We start from the raw sequence: 8,547 nt of genomic DNA on the forward strand, positions 1-8,547 counted from the left end.
TGTTAGATATCGGTTGGGATCATTAGGGATGATAGAATAGCTGACTAACCGCAGGAATTCTTAGCGGTTAATCGACTATTCTATAGTCCCCAGGGCGGGGCCGGCAGTCAGTGCAATCTGGCCCCCCTCCTGGGAAGCCCCCTACCGCCTCACACTGCTGCCTCTGTATCAGAGGCAGCACTGCAGTGCCAGGCGGGAGCCAGTCCGTGAGGGGAGCCAGTTTATAAACCAGCTCCCCTCATGGACCAGATGCCTACTGCCTCATGCTGCTGCCTCTAATATAGAGGCAGCAGTGCGGGGTGGCAGCAGTCCCTGTCCGCAGGGGGTCCGAGCTCCCCATGGACAGAGGCTTCTGGGGGGAAGGGGACAGGGGAGGCTGCTGCGAAGCGGCCTCTGCCCATGGCGGGCTCAGGCAGAAGCAGCAAAGGGGGGGAATGCAAATAGTCCACTAGATTATCAGCTAATCAACTAGTCAACTTTTTGTTCACATCCCTAATAAGAGGACACTGCATACCAAATTTGGTGGTCCTAACTCTGACCATTTAGGAAATTGAGACCATTGCGCCTCACTCTGTCATCCCTAAGAACAACCTCTCTCCATCCTCTTAGGAACCCCCCTTCAGGTAGTTGAAGGCTGCTATCGATTCTCCCCCCCCCCACACTCTTCTGCAGACTAAATAAGCCCCAAATCCCTCAGCCTCTCCTTGTAAGCTTCGGCCCCTAATAATTTTTCTTGCCCTCCGCAGGACTCTCTCCAATGCGTTTATATAGTATATTACCCCGGCAGTGTTACTGAAGTCCTAAATTCATGGTTTAAAGACGTCAAGTTACAGATAATTTACCATTTATACTATTTAAACCCACAAGTAATCAGTGACACATTCTGCAGAGAAAGGCAACCCCCCTCCCACCTGGTTCTTGGTCAATGTGACTCAGGAGAAAATTCCTTTTCAATGCCAAATATAGCAATTAGTTCAGACCTATCATAAATCCAGTGCTGAATGTCACCTCTTCTGTTTCTCTTACCTCTACAAATTTCCACTTTGGGGGATTAAAGAGGAATCAATACTCCAACAGGCTACTCCTTGAATGAGAAATGGCAGCTGTTTGAGCTGCTGAGAAGTTTTTAAAAAGTCCTAGGAGATGAGGATTAGTGGTTAGAGTTAGGGATGTGACACTGTACTCGCTTAAAACCTTCATGGTAACATGCAAGCCCCTCTCCCCATGTTGCTGCCTCTATATCAGCAACAGGGGACAGGTGTCTCTGCAAGAGCACCAACTCCCAACTGACACTCCCCAACCACTGATGATGATAGAGGCAGCAGAGCAGGGGCAGGAAGGGAGGCAACCCCCCACTAGGGATGCAATAGTAGAGTCGATTAACCGATAAGCAAAAGCATATAGGTTAATGCCACAGACAACACGCATTTCCCGCCCCCCATCCCTTGCCAGGAAATTTTTCTTGCATTGGGTCCAGGACCTATTCCCCTGTGGCTCCGCATTTAAAGTGTGTTAGGAGCCAGGCAGGCAGACAGCCCGGCTCACTTCCCGCTCATGCCGGGTCCAGGAGCTCAGACCCCTTCTCCCCAGACAGGGGCTGCCTCGTGACTATAGAAGAGTCAGCTAACCGATACGAATTCATGAGGTCAATCGACAATTCAACTAACCAATATTTAACATCCCTACTCACCCACGAGCACCGGCTCCCATGGAGCCACTCCCTGCGTGTTAATGTGTATTTCAGGGGTTACACGTTTACAAAAAAATGCTTTTTAACATCCATAGTATGGTATGTAAGACTTGCTGATTGCCTATTATGAATTTTGCATTTCCTTTGAGTATTGTAACAGGTTTTTTAACCAGGAGCCCAGACATGTACCATAAGTTGTAATTATTTTGTTGTCTGACAAACCTGTATCAAAAAGGTGCAATTAATTTCTGTGATAGCTGAGGATCAATCCCATGTTATTTGGGCAAAAGTGCTGTTCAGAAAGGAACACAAGATTTATCCTCATTTCCTATGTGGAAATTTTGATTAGGGATGTGAAAATGTGTTTATTTTGGTAAACGTGTAACCACTGAAGTTTTCAGTGGTTACAAGTTTATGTGGGGGGGGCAGGGGGCTCCCCAAAAGCACCAGCTCCCGCCTGCCCTGCTACCCCCCTCCTATGCTGCTGCCACTGATACAGAGGCAGCAGCTTCGGGGAGGACTGCATGTAACTGTTTACACTGTCCCATCCCTAATTTAGATCCAAATTCAGGCATATGCTTCAGAAACTTGCTAAATTTAAGTTTGTGAGCAATCCCACCTACATCAATTGGACTTCTTACAGTTAGACATGCCCTCCTGAACTGGGGCCTTGGAGGTCAACTAAAAGACACTGAAAATTAGGCTTTAAAATTGAAGCGTTAACAAGTTAATCCTGGTTGAGTAAATGGAACTGCAAACTTTAAACTTGCATGGCAATAAATTGTCTGTCTGTTTTGAAGCATCTGTTCAAGTTTAAGCATACAAAACATTTTTCACTCCAGTGACTCCATAGGGAAATGTCTCAAACATCAGCTCAGATGACTCAAATTTTCCATTGCATTTCCCTTTATACAGTTATGACCATAAATACACCATTCATTATTTCAAATATATCTTTTTATTTATAGCTTTAAAAAGAAGCTCCTAATTCAGCTGATCATATAAATCCAAAGATGTTAATTTAAACATCACCGCTCTATTTAAAAATATCTAGTAGCCTATAGTCCAACATATTTTATAGCTAGCCTTTAACTAAGCAATACAGGAAACCCTCACTATTTGCGGTGGATGTGTTCCTGCATCTACCACAAATGGTGAAATTCACGAATACTGGGAACTGTGGCTCCTAGCCCCTGTGGTGAGTTCCCCGTGGCTCCCAGCACCCACTGTCCTATCCATGCTGGGAAAGAAGACTCACAGATATATGGAACTGTGAATCGGGAGGGTCTCCTATATACATTTTTTCAAGTAAAATGCATTTGGTGTTTTTGCTACCACGCAATGGTAAGTATTGAACCTTGCTGCTGAAACGCTCTAAAGTTTAAATTACACATGTAATTCTCCCTCCAGAAAGATGTACATCTGAAAATATGACTCCATTAAAATCTCTCTGTTCTCTGTTACCACGACACACTTGGCAGCATGCTAATTTAAAATAGTTCATAAAGACTAAGGATGTTAACGACTAGTCGACTATCCATTAAGCAAATGCTTATCAGATAGTTGAGTTGACTAGTCAATTCCCGCCCCCTGGCTGCCTCTATCAGATAGTCAAAGTGGCAGCGCCACATGGAGCCCGTGCCCGGGCTCCGTGCAGTGCTGCCTTCTTGAAACTCTGCAGCAGCATTTCAAAAGGGGCAGCACAGCTGATCCTGGGCTCAGCTGTGCAGCACTGTCCCTTTGAAACGCTGCCTCAGCGTTTCAAAGAAGCGCTGCATGGAACTGACCCCGGCTCCATGCGGTGCTGCCCCTTTGAAACACCACTGTGGCGTTTACATGGAGCCCAGGGTCAGCTGGGGAATCCAGGATCAGCTGGGGAGTTTGAAACACAACAAAACACATTTTAAGAGGCCATTCACTCAAAGCCTAACAGGAACTGGTGGCCTAAGTGAAGTGGGTCTAATATCAAAACTGTACTCAATATGTGTGGAATCTTGAATGGCCTCTTAAAAAGAGATTTATCTATAAAAAGAAGTTGGGCCAAGACGTTGCATGTGACATTTCAATTCAGAGCAAAATGTCACAGTCAAATTAGAGCTACTCAAATAGGGAAAAAAAGAGACTGAAAAGTTTCCTTTCACATTACCAGTCACAATCAACTAAGACTCTAAAATGGTGATCAATCTGAAAGGACAACTGACTTGGTTCATGAACCGTACCTGCTACACTGCAGTCAGAAATAAACTTTTTACAGTTTGTATTTTAAATTGCTCTGCTAAGTGTTACAGAAATCAGAAAACCTACCTCAGTTCAACGAATTTCAGGGAGATCAGGACAGACTATACAGTGTACACCAGTCCTTCAGGATGTTGCACCTCAAAGAGTACGCAGCTATGTATTTCCATGTCTTCTGTCTAGGCACCCAGAGAAGTCAGATGGTGCCACTGTTGCTAAGGCCAGGTTGGGAACAATATCTTCTCCTCTCGGCTCACCATTTTAGAAGTTTTACCATAAAGGTTGTGCAGTAAGTTAGGTGATTTAAGCTATTTATTTGCAACCTCACTTTGGTGGTTTTGGTCCAAATTTTAAATTCTATCAACAAGTCAGGAGAACAAGTTCCTACATTGGGATCTGTACTTGCACCAAGGGATTGCAGATTGTTTAGAGGGTGGAGTGGGGATGGGGAGAAGTATTATGGATGTGCTTGTAGAAGTGCATCCTTGCATGGAGAGCGTTAAAGGTCTGTTTGGCTATTGCCATTCAGATGGAAATGATAGACTTCTTGGTACATTTTGAAACCAAGAGAAAGTAACCCTGTGATTTGGGGCAAATATTCTCCATCAAGTAAAAAAGCAAGCGCTAATGCTGAAAGGCTGTGTTAACATTACACAGTCCTTACACTAGCAGCGCATAACATATTCTCCCCAAAGCTACACCCCTATATATGTAAGTAAATTTTGTTCCATGTAGAAAAGGAAGAGATTGCATTACAACTAATTCAGAGCTATTCAAGGCTTAAAGTCTATGTGCCCATAATCTGATACTTATTTGGCATATACACTGCTAGTTCGATTGTGTACTTCCCCAGACTGCAGACAAGCTTTGGCTGGGTATTTACAGGATACACTTCCTGAAAACAGATCCAGTATCTCCACACAATCGGATACAAATACACTTAACGCTAACACAAATTCCACCTCCATTGATGGCCAAAGAGCCTATTTAGTTTCCAAAATAATATTAAAATAATGTTGCATCTATAAAACTTTAGCTTTGCACAACAAAACCCGCCCACATTTATGGAATAGCTACATTAGCATTTAACACTGCCTCGGAAATCAGCAAAGAAAAATCATTAAAAACATTGCAAGTTCTGAAGCAAGAGAACTTGGAAAGATTTAGTCTTGGTTCTCAGTAAAGAACAGCTCTGTTAACAAAAGATAGTATCAATGACATTTTCTAAATTAAAAGTTCCTCCTGCACTTTTTGGCTCAGCAATCTTAGCAATCTTAGTCTTAGCATGTTTTAGCTGCTTAGGTTTTCCGTGGAACCCTTTCTCTCTGCTTACGAAGGCAAGCATTAATCTCATTTAAAATCAAAGGGAAACATTTTCGAATGACGGTTTTAGGCACTTAGTTCCTATTGATTTTCACCAAGTTAGGTGCATTTTGTGCCTTTGAAAATCTTCTCCTAAATCTAGTACACGTAACTCCCTGCAACTTCCAACTTTGTATACATTTTAATAGTTAATTTTTATAGTCCAGATAATTAATTTGGCAAAATAACCTCTATCTTATTGACAATTCAAATGATCAAATTAAATCAACAACAGCTAAGTAGAGCTCTTTGGTTCACTATGGAAAGTTTTCAAACTAGGAAAACTACTGCAGTGGTGTAGCTGGCCCACACATCAGCTAAGATTACTTCAAAAACTCCTTTTAAATACTGTAATAATTATGAAGAACAAATTCAAATCAGCAAATTCAAGGCTGCCTTTTGAACTCAGCTACAAAAGAAAATGATCTATAAAAAAATCACTTTGACAGGGCTGATTTCACTAGATATACATTGGTTGTTAATCCTCCCCTTTTACCTCTGTGATCACGACAAGCAGTTGGTGAAACTGCAGCACATTTAAAACCAACATTCCACAAAGTAAGAAAAGCGGACTGGATCTTTTTTAATAGAAAGAGAGGCATCAGATAGAAGCAGCACAGAATTATTACTAAAATTTACTCACACGGTTCACTGGCTTCTAGTGGAAAAAATATTAGACTCAATGCGAGGAGATGTCAAGTGCTGTACCAAAAGGACAAAGACAAGATCCTCAAAATTATATTGTTGAATGTGTAGAAATAATAATCTGTGAGCATCTACTTCAGCTTGGATGAATATTAAAGTGCTCTAGAAAACAAAATACTGACAACAGCTGAAACACAAGAAAGTCATTTTCCAACACGGTTATTGTTTGAAAACGTCCTAGCACAGCCCCCTTCCTCCTCCCCCTATATTATGCAGACAAATTGCAAAGCAACTCAGAACTCCAGGGGGATACCAGAGGTTTCCTCTCATATTGGAGCCTGACAATCTTTATGACAATGATCAGCAATGACGAGAAAAGCAAACTCCAATCTCTTTCTAGCGCTATCCTCTCCCTGCCGATTATTTCAGCAAAGTAGTGTAGGCAATAAAATGTCATTAATCTTTTCCCTCCCCTCTAATTATAGCAGATCTCTCAGACTCCTTGAGTGCAGGGATAGCTACTGGGAAGCAAAATGCAACCATGACACTGAAACAAAGCGGTGGAAAAAACAATGCCGATCTGTCACCAAACCATGGCCAACCCGCGACCACTACCACACTCCAACAAATTCAATCCTCACCCAAAAGCACAATCTCTTTACAAGCTCAGGCTGCTTGATAGGTTCCTTTTACTCACAAAACCCCACTACCAAGTCAAATAAGAATTTAAATTACTAACATAGTTGTATTACCCTAAAAGTAATCGAAACAAAATCCAAAACAAACTTGTTCTCACTTCATCTTCTCTCACTAGGGCTCAAGTGTGAAAGCAAAAGGGGGATAGGATCCCAGCAGAAAAAACTGAATGCCAACACCAGAAAATCATGGGGAGCCCCCCAGAAGGAAAGTCTGTTTTGGTAGCCAGATGGCTTGCTCCATCATCGCAAGAGTTCCCCTCTCTTCTTCAGCCATGCTTACTCTGGGCACACTAACTCGATCATGGCTCTCAAATGCTCTCAGAAAGTTCTTCCAAATTTGTTCCTTACAGTCTTTCCTCTTATCTCAGGATTCTGCTCATAGCCTTACACTTTATCCATAGTCTTTTTTTAGTATAGGGATTCATTAAAAAATGCTCCAAGAGCATTCTGGACATAGTTGGGTTTGGGCACTTTTCCAAACTATACGGCTGTGTCTAGACTGGCCACTTTTTCCGGAAAAGCAGCTGCTTTTGCGGAAAAACTTGCCAGCTGTCTACACTGGCCGCTTGAATTTCCGCAAAAGCACTGAAGATCTCATGTAAGATTGTCAGTGTTTTTGCGGAAATACTATGCTGCTCCCGTTCGGGCAAAAGTCTTTTTCCGAAAAACTTTTGTGCAAAAGGGCCAGTGTAGACAGCAGAGATTTGTTTTCTGCAAAAAAGCCCCAATTGCGAAAATGGCGATCGGGGCTTTTTTATGGAAAAGCGTCCTGCCAATCTAGACGCGCTGTTCCGAAAATGCTTTTCACGGAAAACTTTTCCGTTAAAAGCATTTCCGGAAAATCATGCCCGTGTAGACGTAGCCTGCGTGTTTATGAGTCAAGAAGGTCTCCCCGCGCCACACACGCATCTTTCCTCTGCCAAGGACCAACTCCCCGCACGAGCCTCGTCCCTGTGATCCGCGGGGTATTCACAGGCCCTGCAGGGCCCGAGCACAGACACTGGAACCCCGCGTGCCCGGCCCCGGCCGCCGAGCCGCGCCCCGGGAAGGGACACGCGCCGCGAGCCGCCGGGCAGGAGGCGGCGTGTGAACCCGGAGCCCTGGAGAGCCCCGCCCGGACCCACCGCCCGCCCCCTGCCCGGACCCCCCCCCGCCCCCTGCCCTGCCCGGACCCCCCGCCCCCTGCCCCGCCCGGACCCCCCGCCCCCTGCCCCGCCCGGACCCCCCGCCCCCACTGCCCCGCCCGGACCCCCCGCCCCCTGCCCCGCCCGGACCCCCCGCCCGCCCCCCGCCCGGACCCCCCGCCCGGACCCCCCGCCCCCTGCCCCACCCGGACCCCCCGCCCCCTGCCCCACCCGGACCCCCCGCCCCCACTGCCCCGCCCGGACCCCCTGCCCGGACCCCCCGCTCACCCCTGGCCGGCGCCGGGCGGGGGGAGCGGGAGTCGCCCCCTGCCCCGCATCGCTCCCCTCAGCCGGCCGCAGCCGGGCTCGGAGCGCGCCGGGCTCGGGGCCGCCCCCCGCCCGCGGAGGGCAGCGCGGCGCATGCGCAGCTCGCCTCGGTCCCTGGTCTGCGGGAGCGGGAGAGGCTCCGGCGCGCGGGATGCGCCGGGGCACGGCGGGGGGGGGGGGGCGCCGAGGCACGGCGGGGGGGGGCGCCGGGGGCTTGCACACTCGGCGCCCTGTGCACAGAGCAAAGGGCCCGCGCGGAGCCAGGTGCACAGGGAAAGGTGTTTGCACACGCGCAGTCACGTGCAATAGTGCAAAGTGTTTGCACACGTGGATCCAGGTGCTTAGTGCAAAGTGCCCGCGCGGAGCCAGGTGCACAGTGCAAGGTGTTGGCACACGCGCAGTCAGGTACAATAGTGCAAAGTGTTTGCACACGTGGATCCAGGTGCTTAGTGCAAAGTGCCCACGC

General features: G+C 46.8%; 1 protein-coding gene across 9 annotated transcripts in view; it reads right to left on the bottom strand.

The window, feature by feature from the left end:
* GJC1 (gap junction protein gamma 1) overlaps window positions 1–8,192 on the bottom strand; it is a 29,099-nt gene extending 20,907 nt beyond the window's left edge. For 2 of the 9 annotated variants that reach the window (XM_075911176.2, XM_075911173.2), the window contains exons 1-2: window positions 8,043–8,183; window positions 5,933–5,989 (exon numbers count right to left, since the gene is read on the bottom strand). The gene's annotated coding sequence lies outside the window, so the exon portion shown is untranslated. Of the gene's footprint in view, window positions 1–5,930; window positions 7,325–8,042 lie in introns of those variants that run through there. The other 7 variants (XM_089773912.1, XM_075911172.2, XM_075911180.2 and 4 more) reach the window with 5 other exon arrangements.
* Window positions 8,193–8,547: the final 355 nt, after the last annotated feature.

This window comes from Pelodiscus sinensis, chromosome 29 (assembly GCF_052426305.1).
Source record: "Pelodiscus sinensis isolate ZL-2025 chromosome 29, ASM5242630v1, whole genome shotgun sequence".
In the NCBI taxonomy this organism is placed as follows: domain Eukaryota; kingdom Metazoa; phylum Chordata; order Testudines; family Trionychidae; genus Pelodiscus; species Pelodiscus sinensis.